Consider the following 21,853-nt stretch of genomic DNA (forward strand, 5'->3'; position numbering starts at 1 on the left):
TGCAAAACTACATATGTGAGAAGCAATGGATCTGGAGCCTTGGGTTCAAATCCTACCTCAGACACTTAGTAGTTGTGAGATCTTGGGCAAGTCACTTCACCCCGCCTGCCTTAGTTTCTTCATCTCTAAAATGAGCTGGAGAAGGAAAAGCCAGGCCATGCCAGTGTCTTTGCCCAGAAAACCCCAAATGAAATGACAACAAAAATGATCTTCTCAGTTTCCCAAACCAGCAGGGGGCGCCTGCAGACTTCGGCTGATCTTAGGGTGATTGCGGCCCCTTTCCACTTTGGGGTCACTCTCCCAAACTCTAAATCAAGGCACCTCATAATCTCCGGGCAGACACTGAGGCAGGATGGGACTGGTGAGATGGGTGTGGAGGCGGGAGTCCTGGATCCAAATCTTGGTTCTCTCAGTGAATAAATCAATTAAGAAGCATTTCAGTAAATCAGTCGATGAACAGTCATTTATTAAGACAAGCACAGGGAGTACACACAGGAAAGCAAAAGCCGGTCAGTCCCTGCCCTCACGGAGCTTCCAATCTAATGGAGTTTTGTCAGGTTTTTCAGTCATGTCCCATTCTTTATGACCCCTTTGGATTTTCTTGGCAAAGACACTGGCGTGGTTTGCTATTTCCTTCTCGGGTGTAATGCTGGAGAAACTGAGGCAAGACAGAGATTAGAGGTTTTTAATATTTTAATAGTGGAGAAATTGGACTGGTGGCCCTACTACCCATAGCCAGAGCCGGCCGGAATCATCTCAAAGCCTCAGTAAGTCCAGAGACTCTTCCAGGCCTCCAGCTATCAGGGAAACAAAGGGGATGGGAGGGAGGAATATGCACAGTGGAAATTCCAGGAAAAATCGTAACTCAGTTCTGACAGATTGGGAGTAAGGAGGAGGGATCATAAATTCTGGGAAGTTGGGAGTGAAGAAGCTAGTCAAGCAGGAGACAGGAAGTCTGGGCCCAGGAGGTAGGGGTGCCATCTTGGTACCCGAGATAAGCCATCTGGAGTTTTAGGAATGCCAGAGTGGCCCAAGCTCCGCAGCCCCAATCATCTCAGTCCTAATGGCCAGGAAGGGGGAAACTGAGGCAAACAGGGATTAAGGGATGTATCCAGGTCACACATGCAGTTAGTAAATGTCTGAAGTCACCTGTGAACTCAGGAAAATGAGTCTTCTCAACTCCAGGCCTAGGGCTCTGTGCACTATGTGCCCCCTAGTGGCCTGAATGAGGAGACAATGTGTAAATAAAAATGTACAAATGAATTATGTCCCCAGGAGACAGAAAGAGGATTGGGGACAATGAGAAAGAGTTACAGGAGCTCAGAATGGAGCCAAGTCTCAGAGTTAAGCAGGGGGAGGCAGAGAGGGAAGGTGGAAAAAATAAAGCATTTCTTATGGGCCAGTTGCTGGGGATACAAATACAAAAACCAAAACCTCTGCTCCGTTCTCATTTTATGGGAGCCCCGATTTCTCTATATGTAAGATGAGCATGATGGGAAGGTACCCACGAAGCTCCCAGCAACCCCGGGAGGTCAGATACAAGCAGTCCTATTTTATAGATCGGAAAACTGAGGCCTAGAGAGGAAAGTGTCAGGTGTAGATAAGATGCAATGAAAGCACTCAGGGTTTGGAACTGGGAGGAGCTGGGAGGAGCTCCATTTTATAGACTGGAAAACTGAGGTCCAAAGGAGGAAGTATTGAGTTTGTGGCTACCGTTCCATGGGAGGAATGCCAGCGTGCAGTTGGATGTGTGCCCCTTAAACCTCCGCGGATCTGTTTCCTTAAGAATTGGGAAGCGGCCTGACTCGGGACACGGATTGGATTAGAATCAGGGACTTGACCTTGAACCCTGGCGAACTGCTCATTATCCGTATGACCTTAGCCAAGCCACTCTCCCGTGCCTCAGTTTCCTAAAGTGAAAGAGTTGTGTTAACTCCCCTCCCATCCCAGTGTGTCCGTGTGTCCGGGCGGGCTTGAGCGCTTTGGGCTTCAATCTTCTCTTGAAAAGTGGGACCGGGGACAGTGCGCCTGACAATGGGGAACCGCACTCCCTGGGAGTCCCAGGGGAAATCCCCGGCTTCACTTCCCCCTCGGATGCGTCGTTCTCTTCAGGTGTAAGGGGGGGGGGGGCAGAAGGGGAAAGACCTTAGGGGGCACCTGCCGAAAACGCCCCATTTACAACCAGGGAAATGACTCGTCCGCAAACGAGCAAAGTGCAGGCCTCGAGCGCAACCATTTAAAAGAGGTTCCCCAGCACACAATGGGGAGGGGGCCTCCGGAAATCGGATTTGGCGGCTAGCACTGAAACTCCCAGAAGCCACCGGGGGCTGCCCCGTTCGCCTCGGGCTCACGGGAGAGGAGACGCTAGAATGAGGGCTGGATTAATGGCCAATTTCCCCTGCACAGCGGTTGAGAATTCTATGAACACCTGGCTTGGAAGTCCCCACCGCTAGGGGGCAGCAGAGTTGACTCGGGGGCCAGCCCTACCTACAGTAACATCTGGTATATACCGCGCCCACCAGGGGGCAGCAGGGGCCCACGCCCAGGGCTGGTCTCCTCAGGAAAGCTGTTTGTTTTCAGGGCAGCAGGAAGTGAATTGTGAAGGGAAGCCCGGCCCGCAGCACGGAGCGGGGTGGTTGGAGATTTGGGATCTCCCCACCAATCTCATCCTGACGCGGCCTTGGGGGCAGGAAGACTCAGCAGCTGCGTGGTCCTGGGCAAGTCACTTAACTCTGCCTGTTTCCTCCTCTGTAAATGAACCGGAGAAGGCAATGGCCGACCAGTGTCCTCGCCAAGAAAAGCCCCAAGGGGTCAGGAAGACCAGACTGAAATGTCGGAATGAGCTCTTACCTGGGCAATCCGAGCGTAGAGAAGCCGGGCTAAGCCCCGCCCCCTCGCTCCAGGTGCATTATGGGACTGTGTATCCGAGCCGGGGACAGAAGGCTACAAAGTAACGGCTTCTAGCAGCTCCCACCCCGTTGGGAGGAACCCTGCTGGCCCAGGACTACACAGGGTCTGTCAGGCCCCGTTTCTAGCAGAGAAGTTGAAACAAATGATATACAAAGTAATTAAAAACGGTCTGAGATTCTTCGAAGGAGACAGGAAGGCCAGTCAGGATCTTGGAAAGCAATCCAGTTTCCCTTAAAGAAGAGACTGAGGTTCCAAGGGTTCCCCTGACTTCGAACAAATTCACAGAATTGTCAGCGCAGGGTTTGAAGGCAGATGGGCTCGATGCCGTGCCATGGAGCGAAACTGTGCCGCCCGGGACGGGGAGGAGGTGGGGAAGGGACTGAGAATGTCTGCAGTCGGGGAGTGGCAGAGGCCAGTCTGGCTGGAAGGCGGAGGATGAGAAGGAGAGCACTGGGTAATGAGCTGGGCCGGGCCGGCCAGGGCCAAACTGGAAGGGTTTTGACCCAAGGAAGGAAGGAGCCGCTAGATCGCGTTTCAGGAATATCGATTTGGCAGCGGGGTGCAGGGGAAGTTGGAGAAGAGACAAGCGCCCAATTAGGAAGCTGGCGAAACCGTCAGGGCAGGAGGAGAGCTTGGCCCAACCTGGCCGGCCGACAAGGAGACCAGGCCGAGGCCCGGCGGGGCCGCACTGGAGGAAGAGACCTGGATTCAAATCCTACCCGGGACAGTCCGGGCTGACCCGGAGTTCTGCCTCAGTTTCCAGCTCTGTAAAGTCAATTGGAGATGGAAACAGCAAAGCAGTCCAGTATCTTTGCTGTTTATTTTTATTTGTCGTTCAGATGTGTTCAACTCTCGGTGACCCCATATGAGGTTTTCTGGTGGTTGTTTGCCCTTCCTTCTGCCCTTGACTTCAGGGAGTTGCCGCCATGCAGAGTGAACTGGATCGGAGGGAGGGCTGGATAAGCCACCCACTTACTTTTTTTTCTCCAGAGCCATGGGGGCTCAGCGGCTAGATAGAGGACTACCGGAGATGGCCCTCGATGGGGTTAGCTTGACAAAGGTGCTGTAGTGGTTTACTATTTCCTTCCCCAGCTTATCTTACAGATGAGGAAACTGAGGCAAACAGAGTGAAATGACTGGGCCAGGGGCACCAGGTTACTAAGTGTCTGAGGCAACATTTTATCTACCTAGCCGCCCCTCTAAACAGCTACAGTTTAGTCATCCGCAAAATGGTAATAACAGCCCCCCTCCCCTAGCTCCAATGTGCTGGTTTGGTAAACTCTAGAGCAGGGCCAACTCCCCACAGCAGCCAGAAGCAGGTGGAAATTTAAGCCGGAAATAGTTAACAAGCTAAATAAAGGAATACAATACAACATAGATAATAGCAATTTGTGGTTTTCTAAGTCAACATGCATCAGCTCTGATCTGTTCCTGGCAGAGTTTGACTCATAGCTTTGAGAAGCCCTCCCCAGCACTCAGAGACAACACTACAGGCAAATAGCTTTGGGTGGGGGGGGAGGGGAGGACCTGCCTTTTGGTCACTTTTGATTCTCCATCCCATCTGGCAATGAGACTGCAGTGGTTTGCCCCCCCCCCTTTTTTTTCTCTAGCTCATTTTAGAGATTAGGAAACTGAGGCAGAGTGAACTGAGGCAGACAATGTCTGAGAGGGACTCCGTTCCCTTGTGTCACCCTTGTGAGTGAGAGAGAGATCCGAGGCAGGTTTTTAATTAATTTATTTAAAGGCCTTTATTAAACACTGTGGACTGTATTCTTTGCTGAAAGCTTGGGGAAAGTACCCCGATTAATACTATTATTTATAACAGCTACCAGCAGAGTGCCTCATTTTATGCTCAAAACATTATTCCCATTTTACAGATGAGGAAAATGAGGCTCATAGAGGTTAACAGAGCCCCAGGATCTTATCTGAGTCACACAACTAGACTTCAAGATATCTAAGTGGGGCAGTGAATAGGGAGGGAACCATAAGTCAGGAAGACAAGGTCAAATGTGTCTTCACTAGAGATGCAAGCTTGTCATTTCACCCTGCTTGCCTCAGTTTCCTCAGCTGTAAAATGAAAAAGGAAATGGCAAACCACTCCTGTATCTTTGCCAAGACAGGAAGCCTCTACAATATCCATCCTGGGCTGCTAGGAGGTGCATGGAAAGAGCACAGGGATAAGGGAATGGAGTTCAAATCCAGACTCCTCAGATACTTCCTAGTTGTGTGACTCTGGGCAAGTCACTTCCCCTTGCCTCAGTTTCCTCAGCTGTAAAATGAAAAAGAAAATGAAAATGGCAAACCACTCTAGTATCTTTGCCAGGAAAAGCCCAAAATAAGGTCATGACGAGCTGGAATCGACTAGAAGGGCTGAACAACAAACAGCAACAACTCCAGGACACCTCACTTCAGCCTGGTCTCAGGAGTGTGAGAGGACATTTAGGGCCTTAGTGGAGAGAAAAGGAAAGAAAAACAGAAGCAGCTCTGTAAAGACACTTTGATCCAGACTCAGAAGACGGGGACTTTAGTCTATTATCAACCTCTGGCCTTCTCAGGCCCTCGGTTTCCTTACCTGTAAAACAAGAGGGTCAGATGAACCTGTTAAAGTTAAAAAATGCTATGTGGCTTTTCCTTGATTTTATCAAAGCCTCCCAGTATTCTTGGGGAGAACACATGGGCGTCAGCAAGATGATACTGCAATTAGATAGATCTGGAATTGGCCCAAACAGCCGCCAACAAGCTGAGGTCAGTTTGGCGGGAGGTCCCCAGCAGTGTCCCAGGGCTGCTTGAAAGTTTTTATCAATGGCTTGGAAAATTATATCCGTAGCAAGCTTAGCAAATTTGCAGGAGATAATAAAGCTGAGAGGTAGTTAAACATTTTGGATGAGAGTATTTAGGTTTTTAAAAAAAAAATCCTGACCTAACAGAATATTTGTCCAAATCGAATAAAATAAAAATTGAATATGGAGAAATAAAAAACTTTTATATTTGGATTTAAAATGGCAGCTGTGAGCAAAACACAATTCATGTGAAAAAGATCTGGGGGGTTCAGTAGACCACACATTCCCTAAGTTGACAATGACAGTAAAGAGAGGTAACATGACCTTGGGCTGCATGAGGAGAGATAACTTTCTAGGAAGAGGTAATAAGGCTCGGTGTAGTCTGAGAGTTTAGAGGAAGGCAATTAAAATCTATCTGGCAAATAACTAATGCTTAACAAATATTTGGGGCAGCTAGATGGCAGAGTGGGTAGTGAGGAAAACTTTCTGATCTGGCCTCAGATACTTATTAGCTGTGTGACTCTGGGCAAGTCACTTCTCCCTATCTGCCTCAGTTTCCTTAACTGTGAAATGAACTGGAGAAAGAAATGGCAAATCATTCCAGTGCCCTTGCTAAAAAAATATCACAAATAGCCTTAAACACTTACTAGCTTGGTGGCGCTGGGCAAGTCATGTCTGCCTCAGTTTCCTCATCTGTAAAATGAGCTGGAGAAGGAAATAGCAAATCATTCCAGTATCTCTGCCAAAAGGGGTTACAAAAAAATCAGACACATTTCAAAAAAGACTTAATAAAAATCAGTATTTGTTGACTGCCCAATTAATGCTATCTCCAGTAGGATTTTTCTCTTAAGGCCAATGAGGAACCACTATATCTATTCCTTCAGGGCTAAGATGGGGTATAAGAGGCCCAGCCTGGCAAATAAAATGGCACCCAGCTCTAGGTTCTGGGGGAACATGTCCTTGACCAGAATCCATAAGTTCTCCTATCACAGGAGTAGACTTTACTATTTATGACACCGTGGCAAAATCCCTTAATACCTCTATGCCTTAATTTCTTTATCTGTAAAAAAGAGTGGGAAGAAAAGTAAAGGCTAGTTGGCTGGCTAAAATAATCTCCCAAATTCAAGTTGTGCAAATATACTCTAAGTAAACCTACCAGATCAAAGTATCTGATGTTACTTAAGGATTTAAACAAATTCTTCTCTTTTATGAGGGGTAGTAAGGCAATTGGAGTTAAGTGACTTGCTCAGGGTCACACAGCTAGGAAGTGTTAAGTGTCCAGAAGTGTTAAGTATCTCAGGTCAAATTTGAATTCAGGTCCTCCTGACTTCAGGACTGGTGCTCTGTGCAATCCACTTTACCACCTAGCTGCCCCACCTAAAGGATTTTGTAATCAACTGATTACAACAAGCCAGTGAGGAAGGCACTACAAGTATGGTCTCAATTTTACAGATTGGGAAACTTGAGGCTTAGAAATTAAAAACGTGCCCATAGTCACACAACTGCTCATTGAACTATATACCTAGAGCTAGAGAGAAACTCACAGGGCCTTTACCTAAAGTCTTTAATTTCCTTTTATTCCACAAATCAGAAGCCTGAGGCCTTGAGAGGGGCAGGGTCACCCAGGTAGATAGCACAATGGATAGAGCAGGGGCCCTGAAGTCAGGAGGACCTGAGTTCAAATCCAGCCTCAGACACTTAATACTTCCTCACTGTGTGACACCCTGAGCAAGTCACTTAACCCCAATTGCCTCAGCCAAAAAAAAAAAAAAAAAAAAAAAAGATATTAAAATCTGAACATAAACATAGGCCTCCAGAGTTCCTTATGAACCTCAAGGAAAACCTGCAGGAATTAGTCAGGGAGGAGAAGGAAAAGTATCTTTTTTAAAACTAAGTTACCCTTAAAGGCATTTAAAATAATAACAAATAGTTGACATTTACACTGTGCCTTAATATTTTACAAAGTACATTTATAAACATGATTGAATTTGTTCCAACAACAACCCTGTAAGGTAGATACTGTAGCATCATTCTCATTTTACAAATGAGGAAACTGACTCAGAAATGCTGAAGGGACTTGTCTACCATCAGATCCCATATAGGGTCACGTCACTGAATGTGAAGGTTGCTAAATTATGATTTATCAGTAAACGTTTGATCGGTCTATTTTATATACCTGGGGTCATGCAAAAATTTCTCCAGGAAAAAGGATTTCGAATGGAAAAAAAGATGAGAAGCTTTGCCCTAATCCAACACCCTCATTTTAATGATGAAAGTAAAAGCCAGGAAGGGGAAAGTACTTGTCTAAGGTGGTAACAGGATATGAAGCCGAACCCATGCTTGCCTGCCCTAGGTAGCAAATGCTTGGGGCTTGTCTCTACCATACTACCCTATGAAAATCCACAAATCCAGGGGTTGTTGTCTACTAGGAGGTAAATCTGTGGAAAGTTCTGGCCAGCCACGGGAGCCTACCAAATCAGTTCTGCCTGACTATGCTGCAGGCCTCTGGTGGGATAAGCCCGTGGTACAGTTGGGATCAAAGAGAAAATTTCTCTTGGCTCGCCCCTCCCGATCAGGAGTCCCCAGCTCGCCCAGCCCCAGATCTCCCAGCTGGACTGAAGGGAGTCACTTCTCACTTGGTCACTCTAGTTCAGCTGGCTATATCAGACCAGTTGTTTTCCTTAAGAATGCCAAACTGGCCAGGCTGACTGAGGGACACATGGAGAGAGCAGCTGTCTTTTCCATTCTCCAGGAGGCTGGACCTTGCCATGCTTCGTCCTTCCCCAGGGGGAAGAACTGCCAACATTTAGAGCTTGTTTTATAGTCTTCACTCCTCCCTGCCCCCACACTAGATCATTTGCTCCTCTCAATAGCGCTATGCACTGGGCAGTGTGACTCTCACCATCACCCTGATTTTGAAGAAGAGGAAACTGAAACACTGACTTTGTGGACTGCCTACAGACCTAAGACAGTTTTGAAATAGCTGGTTCTTTTCCTGGCTGTGTGACCCTGGGCAAGTCACTTAACCCCAACCTCAGGGGGAAAAAAAATAAATAAATAAATAAATAAATACCTGGTTCTTCCAGACTAAAACCTGAGGAAACCCTGTATGTACCTTGGGGAAAACAGGGTGAAAAAGACTAGGGAAACAATCAGCCAGGGAGTTTTGAATATGGACAAAGACAGCAGGAGCCTCTCTATACGGTAGGAAGATGTAGCAGGGAGCTGACCGGATGCCAAACACTCACTCCCAGGGCAGTGGCACTCGCCTCTCTTCTGGCAGCCAGTCCCTTTCTGGACTACCATCCCCTCGGCCTTTGCCAGGGAGAGAGTTTTGCTCAACTCTAACAATTAAAAATTCCTGGAATGGAGCAGCCAAAGGACCTATAATAATAAGGTCTGCTGCAGGTCTACTGAATGGAAATTAGGTCACTTGTTAGTACCCTAGTGGAGTACAAGGTAGGGAATGCTAGATTTGGTACCAGAGGCTCACAGGCAACCATTCTGCTACTTGAAAGGCAAGGTGGTACGGTGTAAAGAGGGATGGAAGGACCCGGAATCAGAGAACATGAATTCAAATGTCAGCTCCATCACTTACACATGATTAGGTTAGTCCCTTCAGAAACTTTTTAGTTCCAGTTTTCTCCCTTGTAGACAAAGGGAATTTCTAAGATGCCTCACTTTCTCTCATGAAGTGATTTATCTATTTTATATACCTATATATATATATCGTAGTCTGATTTATTCATCTTTTTTTTTTTTTTTTTGGTCCATTTATTTTATATACTTATATATCTGTGGTTGTATAAAAATTTCTCCAGAGAAAAGGGACCACCAATGGAAACTGGGAATGGAAGTTCAGAGAAACTTAAAAGACACAGGAAGGGAAAGATGGTCAAAATCTTCTTGGATAATCTTCACTAGACAAGGACAAGCAGTGAAGAGCGAAAGAAAGAAAGGTAAAAGACCAGAATTCAAATCTTAACTGGACCTATTTTGTGAGTCACAACCAACTAGTAGCCAAAACCTCCAATGTCTCCAAAACAGGAACAAAAGTTTTCTAAAAGCAAGGATTATTTACTCTGTTTATCCGGCCCTCAGCACCTGGCACACAGCATTTTTTTAATTCCCTGATGCTGGGGTTAAGTGACTTGCCCAGGGTCACACAGCTAGGAAGTGTTAAGTGTCTGAGACCAGATTTGAACTCAGGTCCTCATGAATTCAAGGCTGGTGCTCTATGCACTGTGCCACCTAGCTGCCCCACACAGTAAGCATTTAATAAAAGATTTATTCATTCATTATTTTCTCTTTTAAAAAATGAGGAAGAGAAAACAAGACCTTGACCTCATAGAGAGGTCACAGGCAAAAGAACTTAGGTTTGGGGGAATGGGCAAATACTTTTGAGTGATATTTCTATTTTTTCTCTCCTATTAATGCCTTTACTCTGAAATGACCTTCCCATTTACCTTACACACACACACACACACACACACACACAATCAAGGGTAAGAGACTCGCCTAGGGTCAACATAGATATTAAGTGTCTAAAGTGCATTTGAACTCAGAACCTCCTGACTTCAGGGTCAGTGATCTATCCACTATTCTACCTCACGCACTTTCTGTCCTGTTCATTTGTTATCTCTCCACTGAAGACAAGAATGACATGACATTTGCCTTCTTTGTATCCCCAGAGTTTAGTATGATGCCTGACAAATGGTAGGTGGTTTCTAGATTCGTGTTAATGGTGATGAATGAAGGCAGGGTGAAGATTCTCAGAGGGTCAGGAGCATTTGGGGGTTTGTCCCTGTATCTCCAGGATTAAAGAACTTACAAGTCATTTGGTTCAGCTGCCCTTTTCCAGTGGAGGCCCACAGAGGCTCAAACACTTGCCTGCAGTCACACAGGTAGGAAGCAGAAAAGCTGAGATCTGAAGCCAATCCTGACTCCATTCATCCTTCTCTCCACTGAACTATACTGCCTCCCAAGCAGCAGGGCTGGGAAGGATGCCCAAGCTCCTCCGGTGCCAAAATTAGGGCTCTTTCCACTGTGGCCTGCTCTCCTAAAAACAAATGCGTTGAATGAAACAAAAAATCCCAGAAGAGAAAGAAGCTCAGAGGTTTTCTAATTCAGCGCCTTCAATTTTAGAACAAACTGGGGAAAAGGGACTTGCCCGGGGTCACACCTCCAGTAAACAGCTGAGTCAACAATCTAACTGGTCAGTGGTTCCAGGTTCAGCGCTCCTTCCCCTTTCTGCACATGTTGTCCTATATCCCCTTTTTTAGGAAGTCAGATGGTTCCGGAGGGAGGGAGTGAGGATGATGACTCTGTACAGCCCTTCTTCACTTAAATCCAAGCCAATGACATGTCATGGCATCCTCCCGATGTCAGGGTGCTCTTTGAGAACAAAGGGACAAACAACAATCTGAGTGGAGGAGCTGCCTTACTGGTCAGTTCCAGTTGGGCAACGAATGGTACTTCCTCCTCCTTTCCTCTCCCCCTTTAGCCACCTAGGAAACCATACTCTTACTTGCAAGTGTTATATATAATATAAAATTTGATCTCTGAAATCTCAGGGTTTGCAAGCTAGATCTCTTTCTTAATGACACTGCCTTAATTCCAAATCCCTCCGGCTCTCCTAGATTGGCCAACAACTGGTCCCAGCCCAAGGCTTGCTTGCTTGCTCATTGTTCGGTGGATTCCCAAAGCTCAGAGAGGGTGAGTGTAAAAAGCAATTGTTCCTGTTTGGATCAGAAATCCTAAGAATTTTCTGCTCCCAGACTCTCTCTCTCTCTCTCTTTTTTTTTTTTTTTGGGTGGGGGTCTAAGTTAAAGAGGCCATTTTTTGCCTCATTTCTTACCTAGCCTCAATCACTGAATAGGTGTTGCCTCCATCAGACTGAGACCTGTTGAAGCCCTCAGCTTTAAGGCTAAGGTCTTCCATTGCATCCAGAACCACCTCCAGGCATCCTGATCTATATCTGGCTCCTGGACCCCGATGGCTCTGAAACAAAAAATGAGCCCAGTGACCTTGCCCAGCACTTGCATGTCATGGCCGTCACTTCCCTGATGTCATGTTCCCCTTTGAGAAGGAAGGGTAAACAACCACCACAATCTTACAATCTTTTTACAAATGGCACACCTGCCACCTGGACCTCACAAGCTGTAAATGGCAGCATCAGGATCTGAACCTGGACCCTCCAACTGAAATTCAGGGCTTTTCCCATTGTTCCACATTGTCTCCCCATAGAGTAGGGAGGGGAAAAGGTGACTTTGGAGATGGTAAAACAAAGATGGAGATGACCGTGCGGTACAAGGGAAAGAATTTAAAAGCAGAGGGTCCAGATTTAAATCCCAGCTCTATCCCTTGCTCCCTCTGGTGACCTTGGCTGAGTAATTCATCTCTGAGACTGTCTCACTCACTGAGACTGTCTCACTCACCAGACCTCTGCCTTCCTTCCACACTGGCTCAGGCTACAGTCCTGGGACCTAGAGGGACTTGCTTAGCACTAGTTACACGACCAAGTTTCTGGTCCAGATACAACCGATTGGGGGAAGCATAACCCCTCTGAAAACAAACCCCCCAAATTAAACTTGAGGTATTAAATCCGCAGAATATTGGGCCACCTGGCTTCTGAGGATGAGGGGTGCCCTGTGGCCAGGCCTGACTTTCAGCCAGGGCCCAGTACAGGCCCACAAAGTACTCTGCATGAATTCAAGATCCCACATGTTAATTATCCCCATTTTATGGAGGAGAAAACAGGCTGATTGAGGCTAAGGTTTTAGAACCTAAGTATCAGAGGTAGCCTTTAAGTCAATAAGAGTAACAATAATCTGGCTAACAGTCATATGTGCTTTAAAATTTACAGGGACTAATATGGATGAATTCACTGGATTCTTACAATACTTTGAGAGGGTACTCTATCCTGTGCCTTGCCTGGAGCCAGGAACTTGAGTTCAAATCTCACTTTTTTGGGGGGGAGGAGGCGATATTGGGCAAGTCATTCAACTGTGTCTTCCTTTCCTCATCAGTAAAACAGGGATAACAACAGCTCACCTGGTGCTAAGCACAAAATAAGTGCTATAAAAATGTTAGCTGACAGGATTTTTTTATAATAGCTTTTGATTTTGCAAAATCCATGCAAAGATAGTTTAACAAATTTACCCTTGCCAAGCCTTGTGTTCCATATTTTTTTCCCTCTCTCTCTCCCCCCTAGAGAGCAGGAAATCCAAAATAGATTAAACATGTGCGATTCTAAGCATATTTCCACATTGCTGATATTATTAGGAGCATCCTTATTTTACAAACTTTCATAGAAGTCTCAGTTAAGAGAGACCTTACTCAAGGTCTCCCATTTCCCCCCCTTTAAGCCCAGGACTCCACTTGCCCATGCATTTCACACCAAGGTGACAATCTACCCACTTGACAAAAGGCATCGTGAGGGAGAAAGGGAAGGAGTAGAGAAGGGGGGGGTTGCCCTGCCGAGTCTGAATATGACCCAGAATGTGTCTGCCAGCTGCTGAAAAATGGGGGGCAAGGTAGGGAAACTCTAAGAGTTTCTATTTTGGAGCCTGAACCTCACCTCTGGAGCTTATTGCCTGTGGGGTCTTCAGAGGGAGAGAAGCAAAGGAGTCTGGGAAACATTGGTAAAAGACCAAGAATCAGGATCCTGGCTTTCCTGACCTTTATGTTAAAGAGACTCCAGAACAACTTTTGGCTTCTATAAAACCAGGGGAGAGGACTCACTGACCTGTAAAGCTCCCTCCAATTGGAGAAGCTCCCAGGGAAAAGGAATTGAGAAGAAATGAAAGAAAGAGAAAGATGGAAAGAGAAAGGAAGAGGAGGAGGAGCAAGAGACCATAAATTCTGAGCTGAACCGAACACTAGAGGCCAAGGTCTAAACCATTTGTTTAACCATTAGATAAGAAAAAGAGAGTCAAGTTAGTTACATACCTATAACTAGGTATAACTACCATATATAAATATTTATGTAAAAAAATATATATATTATATATATTTAAATAGTTAAGCTATTCTTGGGGATTTTTTTTGGGGGGGGAGAGCCCATGGACCCCTTTTCAGAGCATTTAAAAAATATACAAGACACACACAGAGGAAATCAAATATAATAGTAATGTTCTCACCCAAAGTCACTGACTCCCAGAAGCCCACTCGGGGATCCATGCTTTCCAATAGGAAAGAGGAAGGAAGGATTGGGAGGGTGGGAAAGAGGAAGAGCCCAGTTCCCCCCGCCCCCTTTTTCCAGGGAGCCTGGATCAACTGGTTTCTCCCCAGCTCTAACCCTTCCCTGAACTCTTGGGGTACAGGAGGCAGCGTCCCACAGTTTAGCAAGGAATACTTTTAATTGTTTATGAGTAACCCAACCCCAGCAAAGGGGCCTTCATTAACAAGTGGTGAAAGGATTGGCCCGGAGTCCCCACTTCAGAGGCCGGGGGCGGGGTAAATCATTTCACACCCCCTGAGGGCCTACACCCCCAGTTAACCTTTAACCTCAGCAAGCTAGCGCATCCTGGGTGGGGGTAGCTCCAGGTCCAACTCTCCCCCCCTCCATAGTTACCCCCCCCCCCAGCTTTGTCCCTACTTAAAAAGAAGACCCGACCCCACAGCCCTGGGAGACCCTCCTCTGTCAGCCCCTCCCACGGCCGAAATTAGAATACTAGAGGTTTGCATTTGTAAAAAGCTTCCGAAGGCTTTTCAAAGCCCTCAGCTGGCTATTCTCTCAGCTGACCCTCCCCACCAGAAGCCGGCGGGGGGTAGGGAAAGGCAGGCATTGTGGCCGCTCAGGGCCACCCGGGCAGCCAAGGGGCCGGGCCGCCTGGACCCCCAGAGGTCTGCGGCCCCGAAATTCCCATTCCAGGATATTCCAAATATGGGAGGGACCTTGGGAGAAAAGCAGAGCAGCCAGGAGGGTGGGAATTCCCACCGAACAGGAGCCGGGAGGGCCCAACATCAAGGGAAGGAGGCCCAAGCAGGCCTGAGCCATAAGGGCCAAAGAGGCCCGTCTGAGTGCAGATCCTCCCGGTCTCTGGGTCTGCTTCTCCGGTAATAAAAAGAAACTGTTGACAGAAGGCTTCACAAGTCCCACAAAGTTATCAGAGTCACTAAGTCAGAGCGCCTCATCCCTACGCCGGGGCAGGGAGCCATTCTGCTCTAAACCAATGGTTCCAAGTCTCCGGTTTTAATTCTATTCTCTTCCTCAATTTAGTTCAAACATTTAAGCAGCCAGGGCTCCATCCTGAGAAGAGGACCCCACCCACTAAGGAGCAGGAACTAGCCGGGGAAAATGGGATTTTACACAAGTGCTCCTCGGGAAGGCAAAGAAGGAAATGTTAACACTTGCCCAGTGCAGAGAGAGGGGCCGAGCTTTAAGCTAAGACTTGGAAGGTGCAAAGGATCTGAACCTTAAGGAGCCTCCAAAACCTCAGTTTTCTTTTCTGGTCAAAATTAGCTAAGATTATGGTTTACATTAGGCTTCAGCAGATCCCTATCTAAAATGCCTTCAGGTCCGGCAAAGGGAAGGGGGAGGGGGCAGGGGGAGGGATGGCCTGCTTAAGGCTGAGAACTGGCCAACAGTCCCCCCACCCCCCAACCCTCATCCATTTTCTTAGAGACCAGCCCGAGAGAAAGTCACGGTTACCGTAATGACACAAGGATTAACCGCCTCCCTCAAACAACCCAAGCAGATAATCCAAGAGGTCACATCCTCGTCCTCCCCTCCCCCGCGCTTATGCCAGTAAATACGGTAGGCTGGGGATTGCAGAAGAGGCGGGGGAGGACGGCCGGGGGAGCGGCTCCCGGCCCAGGGCTGGGCTGCCAAGTACGAAACAGGTCGCACACATCTCCGGAGGGGGAGGGGAGGGCAGGAGTGCAGAAAACAGGCCGAGCAGGTTCACGGTGCTATCAGTCAGCGAGGGGCCCGGGGCCTCCGAGCAGCAGCCAACTGTGCAGGACTCCCGGGGCGCTCCCCCTCGGCTTCGGGCATGGTTTTCCCTCCTCAAATCAGCCTCCACTCCGGAGGAAAGGGGAGGTTGAAAGAGGCGGAACACGTGGGCTAGGACAGGCAGGCTACCTACCTTCTGGCCCCGCTGGGCGGGAAATCGGGGGCTCGACCCGTTTTCTCGTTACAAGTGCCGAGTCCCGGTTTTTTCTTCCATCTCTTGGCTGGCAAGTCAGAGGGACCCGGTCCTTTTGGCCAGAAGCTCTTCGGGAAGCTCTAGGGCCCCCACAATTGGCTCTCGGGCCAAGGTCGGCCTGGCTCCCCGAGATTTTCCAGGCTCCGGCCCACAAGGAGTCACGCTTTGTCTCCTTCCATCACCAAAAGGGGGAACAAAAAACCGGCTCCCGGAATATCCAGCCATGGAGCCGACGGGGGGAGTCCCAAGACCCCCTTCTCTGGGTTCTAGCTCAAAGCAGGAAAACACGTTCAAAGGCTTTCGGCTGGGGGTGGGGTGCCGTAGGCAAGTAATGGGTTTCCAGGCCGTGGGGGGGAGGGGCGGGGAGCGGGGCCAAAGGCCAGGAAGCCGAACAGCTAAGGAAGGCTGGGTGACCTTGGTCCCTGCTCTGGGAGGCCCAGGGGAACGATGGGGCCTTCTCCAGCCAAGGGGAGGGAGCAGTTGTTTACCGTCAGATCCAGAGCTGAGCAAACATACAAAGACCAAACGTGTTTTTCCTGTTTTTATTGTGGAGTTGGAATCCCTAAGTCCCCTGACTCGGGGTTTATCACTTTTTGAACAAGACTCTGCTGGAATACTGACCTGCCAGGGTCAGGAGAGGGGCTGGGGGGGGGGGTAAGAAAGCTGCCAAAGAAAGGCCTTTCACTGAGGGAGAAGAGGCAGGAAACCGCTGCCATTTATAAAGCTGGTTTCCAAGGTTGCTTCAGTCCTCCTCCCCACCCACTCTGGGAGAAAACACAGAAGGGACTTACCGAATGGCTTCCGAGTGCAGAAATCGGCGTGAAGGAGCCCACCCCAACCTCCAAGGACCCCCTCCCCCAAATAAGGACCCACTTCCCGCTCTCTCCAGGGACTGGTTTTAGTGGGGAACGGTTGGAGGTACCCTAGCCGAGTCCTGGAGAGGTTATTGAAAGGGGGGTGTAGCCAAAACCCGGAGTTTCCTCCAAAGAGCATCTAACAAGGGAAAAACTCGGTTTGCTTCTTTGGAAGTCGGTTCAGAATGCGGTTCCAGCAAGGGAACGGCCTGCCTTGGTTGGCCCCGGTGCCAATCCCCAACCCCGCCCGGAACTTGGGGTACAAGGCTTGACTAAAGAGGGGGGCTTTGAAGGCACTAGATTGCATAGATGACGTGTGGCTGGGAAGGCTAAAGCTGGGTCCGTCCTGGGCACTCACTCTTACCCCTGGCTGGCTCCGCCTGCTTCCGTGTGTCCCAGGTATCCAAGTGAGCCCCGAGTTTCTGGGCATCCTGACTGGGAATGGGGGGGAGGTTGAGAGGGGGAAAAGCAATCGAGGTCATCACCCAATAGGTTGAGGTCCCACCCAACCCTCGACTGCCTCTCACGGTTGCGGTCTGCCTGCTAGGGCTGACCCTGAAAAGGGCTTTGGGGAACTCGCCAGAGAAGGGTCGCCCCCCTCCCCCCAGCTCAATTCAGAGCCAAGTGGCTTCGATCCCTGGTTTGGAAGGGGGGCTGCCTCGTAAGAGGGAGGGAGAATCGCCTCCCTGGTCCCCAAGGAAGCTGAGAGATAGAACAGGCTCTGGGAGGGAGGAGGAGACCGTCAGACGAAAGGGATCTCCCAGGGTCACCCCTCCCCCACCGCCTTCCTTCCCCCTCCCATTGTCTGCGGCTGGGGGAGGGGAACTGCCTACGGCTTTAAGAGCAGCTCTCCCCTCCCCCACCCGAGCGCAGAGCTCGCAAGAGGCGGAGGAGGAGGAGGAGGAGGCGGTGGCTGGCCCGGGCCCCGGGCTCTCTGATTACAGTCAGCCCGCCCTCCCCTCCCCCACCAGCAGCCACCGCCCTCCCTCCCCACCCCCCTCCTCCAGCACGAAGCAGCAGCCTCCAGCGCACGAAATGGCGCCTGTCTTTTCTTTCCCCTCCGAAGCCCGCCGGCTTAGCAAACGCGAGCCCGGGCAAAGCCGGCCCGGTCCTCCCCCTCCGCGGCCCCGCCGGCTGCTACTCGAGAGAGGTTAGAAAATGCTCCATCTATGCAGGAAAAAACAAACGCCAGGACGCCCCCGTGCCCCAAACACACCCGCGGCAGCCCCCAGCCCGCTCTAGCCCAGCCCGCGAGCAAGATTTACCCGAGCCCGGCTAGGCGTGCACAGGCCTGCGGCTCGCGAAGCCACCGCCGGGACTCGCGGCTGCGGCAGGACAGGGAGACACGCCCGAGAGCTCGAAGCGGCCATTAGCGAGCAGCCAGCCCGGCCGGGCCGGCGCCCCTGCCCCGCAGCCCGACCCTAACCCGCCCGCCCGAACCGCCCCGGCGCGCTCTCGGAACCTGAAAATAAAACGGGAGCGCAGCGGGGCGGGAGAGGGAGGAGGAGGCGAGCCGAGGCAGAGCAGGACGAGGCAGGGCTGCAGCAGCCCGGGAAGGAAGGACTGCTGCGTCATGGCGCCAAAATGGACGCCGCTCCCTTGTCCTTCTCGCTGCCCGAGCCGCCCGGGGATCGGGGGGAGCCGCGCTGGGCTGCCCCGAGCATCGAAGACGGTCCCCCACGAGCTTCCAGCGGGAGGGAGAGCCCCTGAATTTAGCAGACGAGCCCTCCTGGAGAGGAGCCCACCCCCCAAGCCATGCTTTTCTCTCAAACTGGGGAGAAGCTGGTGGGCTATAGAGAAAAGCGGCCGAAAGTCGTCGTCCCGTCCCCCCCAGCAGCGGGGGTGGTCAGGGGTGTGGGGTTGCAGAAAGCCTTGAAGGGGAAGCGCTCTTTCCCTCCGAGGCACGAAAGAAGTCCCCCCAAAGCACCCCCTCAGACCCACGGAGAAACGCCATCAAGCCCTTTGATACGAGACCCCCGTCGCCCCCTCCCACCCCAGAGTGTCTCTCTCCAGCCTGTCTCCACTGTCCACATCGCCTGCCCCTCCTCGCCAACTACCACCGAGCAGAGCTGGGAGCCCCAGGCAGGCGCAGCCCCTCGGCTCTGAGCAGTCTGCGGCGCGGGGCCTGCTCCGGCCGGTTTTGTTCCAAGGGCTTTTAAAAGGCACGTTTTTACTTACCGGTGCTCAGCTTGGCGCAATGGAGGCTGGAAGGTGAACTTGGGCGTTGGTTTGGTGATGTTATTGTAAGAAAAAAACCCACCATTTTGTTGGAGTTTGTTGGGATTATTATTATTATTATCACGGGGCTGGGGGGAAGGTCACTACCTTTTTGTCAGTTACAATGTCATGTCAATTTCATCGCCTTCGAATTCAGCAAACTTTTCCCAAGGTTCGGCCAAAGGCTGGCTGGCTTCGCCGGAGGGGCTGGCTAGGGCAAGGGTAGTAAGTCATTTCTGAGACAAAAGGTAAAAATCAGACGCTTCAGGCAAAACGGGAGACAAAGGAGAGTTCGCCCCTTCGCACCCCCGATCGCCCAACGACCAGAGAAAAGGCTGCCCAGTTTAATAATGCCGTTTGGAAGCAATTGCTTAGGGCTTGTTAGAAGGGGTTTCAGTCTAGTTTCCTGTGACCAGTTCGTTCTCTGCAGAAGAGTGGGGCTTTCTTCTCTCTTCCCTCCCCCCCCAAGACTGGAGAAACCAGAGCTGTCGCCCTCAAAAGAAGGGTTGCTTAAAGAAAATCTTCCAATTAATTGGAAATAAAGCTAGCTAGCACAGACTGCAAACATTTCTTAAAGCCTAAAGTTATCTCGTCTAAAGGCATGAATTTGGTTTGGAAATTCGACAGGGAGAGAGAGAGACAAAAAAAACAGACATGCAGATAGATGAAGGCTCAGAAATTAGGACATTTAGGTAACATTAACATGAACACCGAACTTAAATAAGGACAGAATGGATTGGGTACTTACAACAGAGAAGAATTTAAAAGAAGAACATAGCATTAATGGCTTACATTTTTTTTTGGCTTAGAACAGCCAGAATTCATTATTTCCTAAAACTCTACATTTAAAACATTACCTTGTTAAGAGAGGAGAGGAGTTAATAAGATGGCCAGGTTTAAGTGTTTAATAGAGGAAGTTATATATATATTTTAAAAAATTTATTGTTCAGTCAAGAGGATACAGATTAGACAGCTCAAGCCCCGTCCCCACACCCCCAGCCAAAAAAAAAAAAAAAAAAAAAAAAGGAAAAAAAGTAAATAAATATGTTATTTACTTAAGGTTTTTTTGGATTCAAAATTTTTAAACTGCTGACATTAATGGTGGGCTATGACCTAGTTATACAAGACAAAGATGGATTCCAGGTCATAAGGAGAAAAAAGCAAAATCCAAAATCACTTAAAAAATAAATGAAGTCTTCCTTCTTCCATCGGTCCTTTAGCATTGGTGACCAACATTGGACAGGACACGGGGCAATCCTGCACTGGATGGTGGAGTCAAAGGAAAAGCGTTCCCCCTTTTGGAACAAAGGAAAACCCACTTGGCCATTTAATTCCATGGCAGAAAAATGGCTCCCTGAATGTTGGCCTCTCCTTGGCTTGTCTGATGACGGATGTTAGGAGATCCGCGTCTAATAACTCAAGCCCCATAGAAGCTTCGCGCTGATTGGCTCAAGGGCGCTGGCGCCCTGAATCAGCCAATTACCGCACCACGGCCCAATTACAAACCCCCCAAATACCCCCCAATATGAGACGAACCACCGCGAAGCAGAAGCAAGACTAGCAGCCTCCTCTTCAGCCAGGAGGAGGCAGGGAGGGAGCGAGGAAGGAAGGAAGGAAGAGAAGGGGAAAAAAAAAAAACACCCATTGCTCCCTCCCTTCCTCTCCCCCGTAATAGTGTAACTGAGAAGAAGCACCGGGTGCTTTGGGGTAGAAGCGACCAAATGGAAGCTGCGCGCTGATTGGTCGCCGCCAGTCCCAGGACCTTTAATAAAGAAAAAAAAAATGAAATGTAGAAAGCGACTCACTCGAGTTTGGGGAAAGTATGGGGGGGAGGGGGATTCGACGCGGACCGGACAATTAAAAAAAAAGTAGAGGGGAGAAAAAAGTCCTTCCGAATAGGGGGAGGGGAGAAGAGGGAAGAAAAGCACGCCGGGGTCGGGCTGCATCCCTCCAGCAAAGCTCAATGATTGCAGCGTAATGCTAATTTGGAAATCCTGTTCTGGGTTCCGAGGTTGCTGGGGGTGCAGGGGCAGACGAGGAGGAAGAGGGAAACCGAGTAGAGGAGGGGTATCCCTGGCTTGCAGCTCTAGGAGATCCCGCGCCGAGGCTCCCCCCGGTCCTTCCTCGACTTAAAACACACACACAGACACTCCCCCCCCCCAATAAAACCCAAGTCAGGCGGTCCCACCTCCAGTCCATCTCGTTTCTAAAACAGTGTAGGAGAGCGAAGGTAAACGCTGGCTGCGCCCGGACACTGTGGGCCCCGGGAAACAGATTTCGGGAGAGGGAGGAGGAAAAGACCCCCTCCCCCTTTCCTAAATCCTCCCTCCGAGGCAAGATCTCGATCCTCCTCCAGAGATAATAAAATGCATTAATTAAAAGCCTGTCCCCGGGGCCTCCCCCCCCTTAGGCCCTCGGGCCTCCGCCCCAGGCTGGGGGAGAGTAGGTTGGGGGGTGGCCTTGGCTGGGAAGGGGGGGTTGCAGCGCAGCTGCTGCGAGCGCCAGGGGGAGAGGAGACTGGAGGAGGAGGAGGAGGAGGAGGAGGAGGAGGAGGAGGAGGAGGAAGGAGGAGGAGGGTGAGAGATTGGGTCGGGCTCCATAGCGGTGTATTGTGGGATGTGCGGGGACTGGGAGCCGAGCCGCTGCCGCCAGCCGCCTCCTCCAGCAGCGGCAGCAGCAGCAGCAGCCGCCGCCGCCGCCGCCGCCGCCGCAACAGCAGCAGCAGCAGCAGCAGCCTCAGCTAGCCCCCGGTCCGGCCGCCCCAGCCTCGGCTCCCGCGGGGAACACCATGTACAGGCTGGTCGCGCAGGGAGGCCGGCGCCCGGCGGGGATGTAAGCAGGGGCTCCCTATTTCCCCCTCCCCCCTTCCTCTCCCCTCCCTCCTTCCCCTCCCCTCCCCTTCCCTCCTTCTCTCCCTCCCCCCTCCCCGGGAGAGGCCAGT

The 21,853-nt window shown here is 50.1% G+C and overlaps 1 long non-coding RNA gene across 9 annotated transcripts; it reads right to left on the reverse strand.

Annotated features, from left to right (window-relative positions):
- Positions 1-678: 678 nt before the first annotated feature.
- LOC141560225 (uncharacterized) lies at positions 679-21,756 on the reverse strand. Of its 9 annotated transcripts, XR_012487669.1 has the most exons (4): positions 21,101-21,756; positions 19,968-20,674; positions 18,874-19,148; positions 679-17,130 (listed from the first exon to the last, which is right to left on the reverse strand). It is a non-coding gene; the product is annotated as an uncharacterized LOC141560225 (long non-coding RNA). The 9 variants fall into 9 exon arrangements; XR_012487672.1 differs by lacking the exon at positions 19,968-20,674; XR_012487668.1 differs by lacking the exon at positions 21,101-21,756 and having other exon boundaries at positions 19,968-21,059.
- Between the last annotated feature and the right edge of the window lie 97 nt (positions 21,757-21,853).

The sequence above is a fragment of the Sminthopsis crassicaudata genome, chromosome 1, assembly GCF_048593235.1.
Source record: "Sminthopsis crassicaudata isolate SCR6 chromosome 1, ASM4859323v1, whole genome shotgun sequence".
Lineage (NCBI taxonomy): Eukaryota > Metazoa > Chordata > Mammalia > Dasyuromorphia > Dasyuridae > Sminthopsis > Sminthopsis crassicaudata.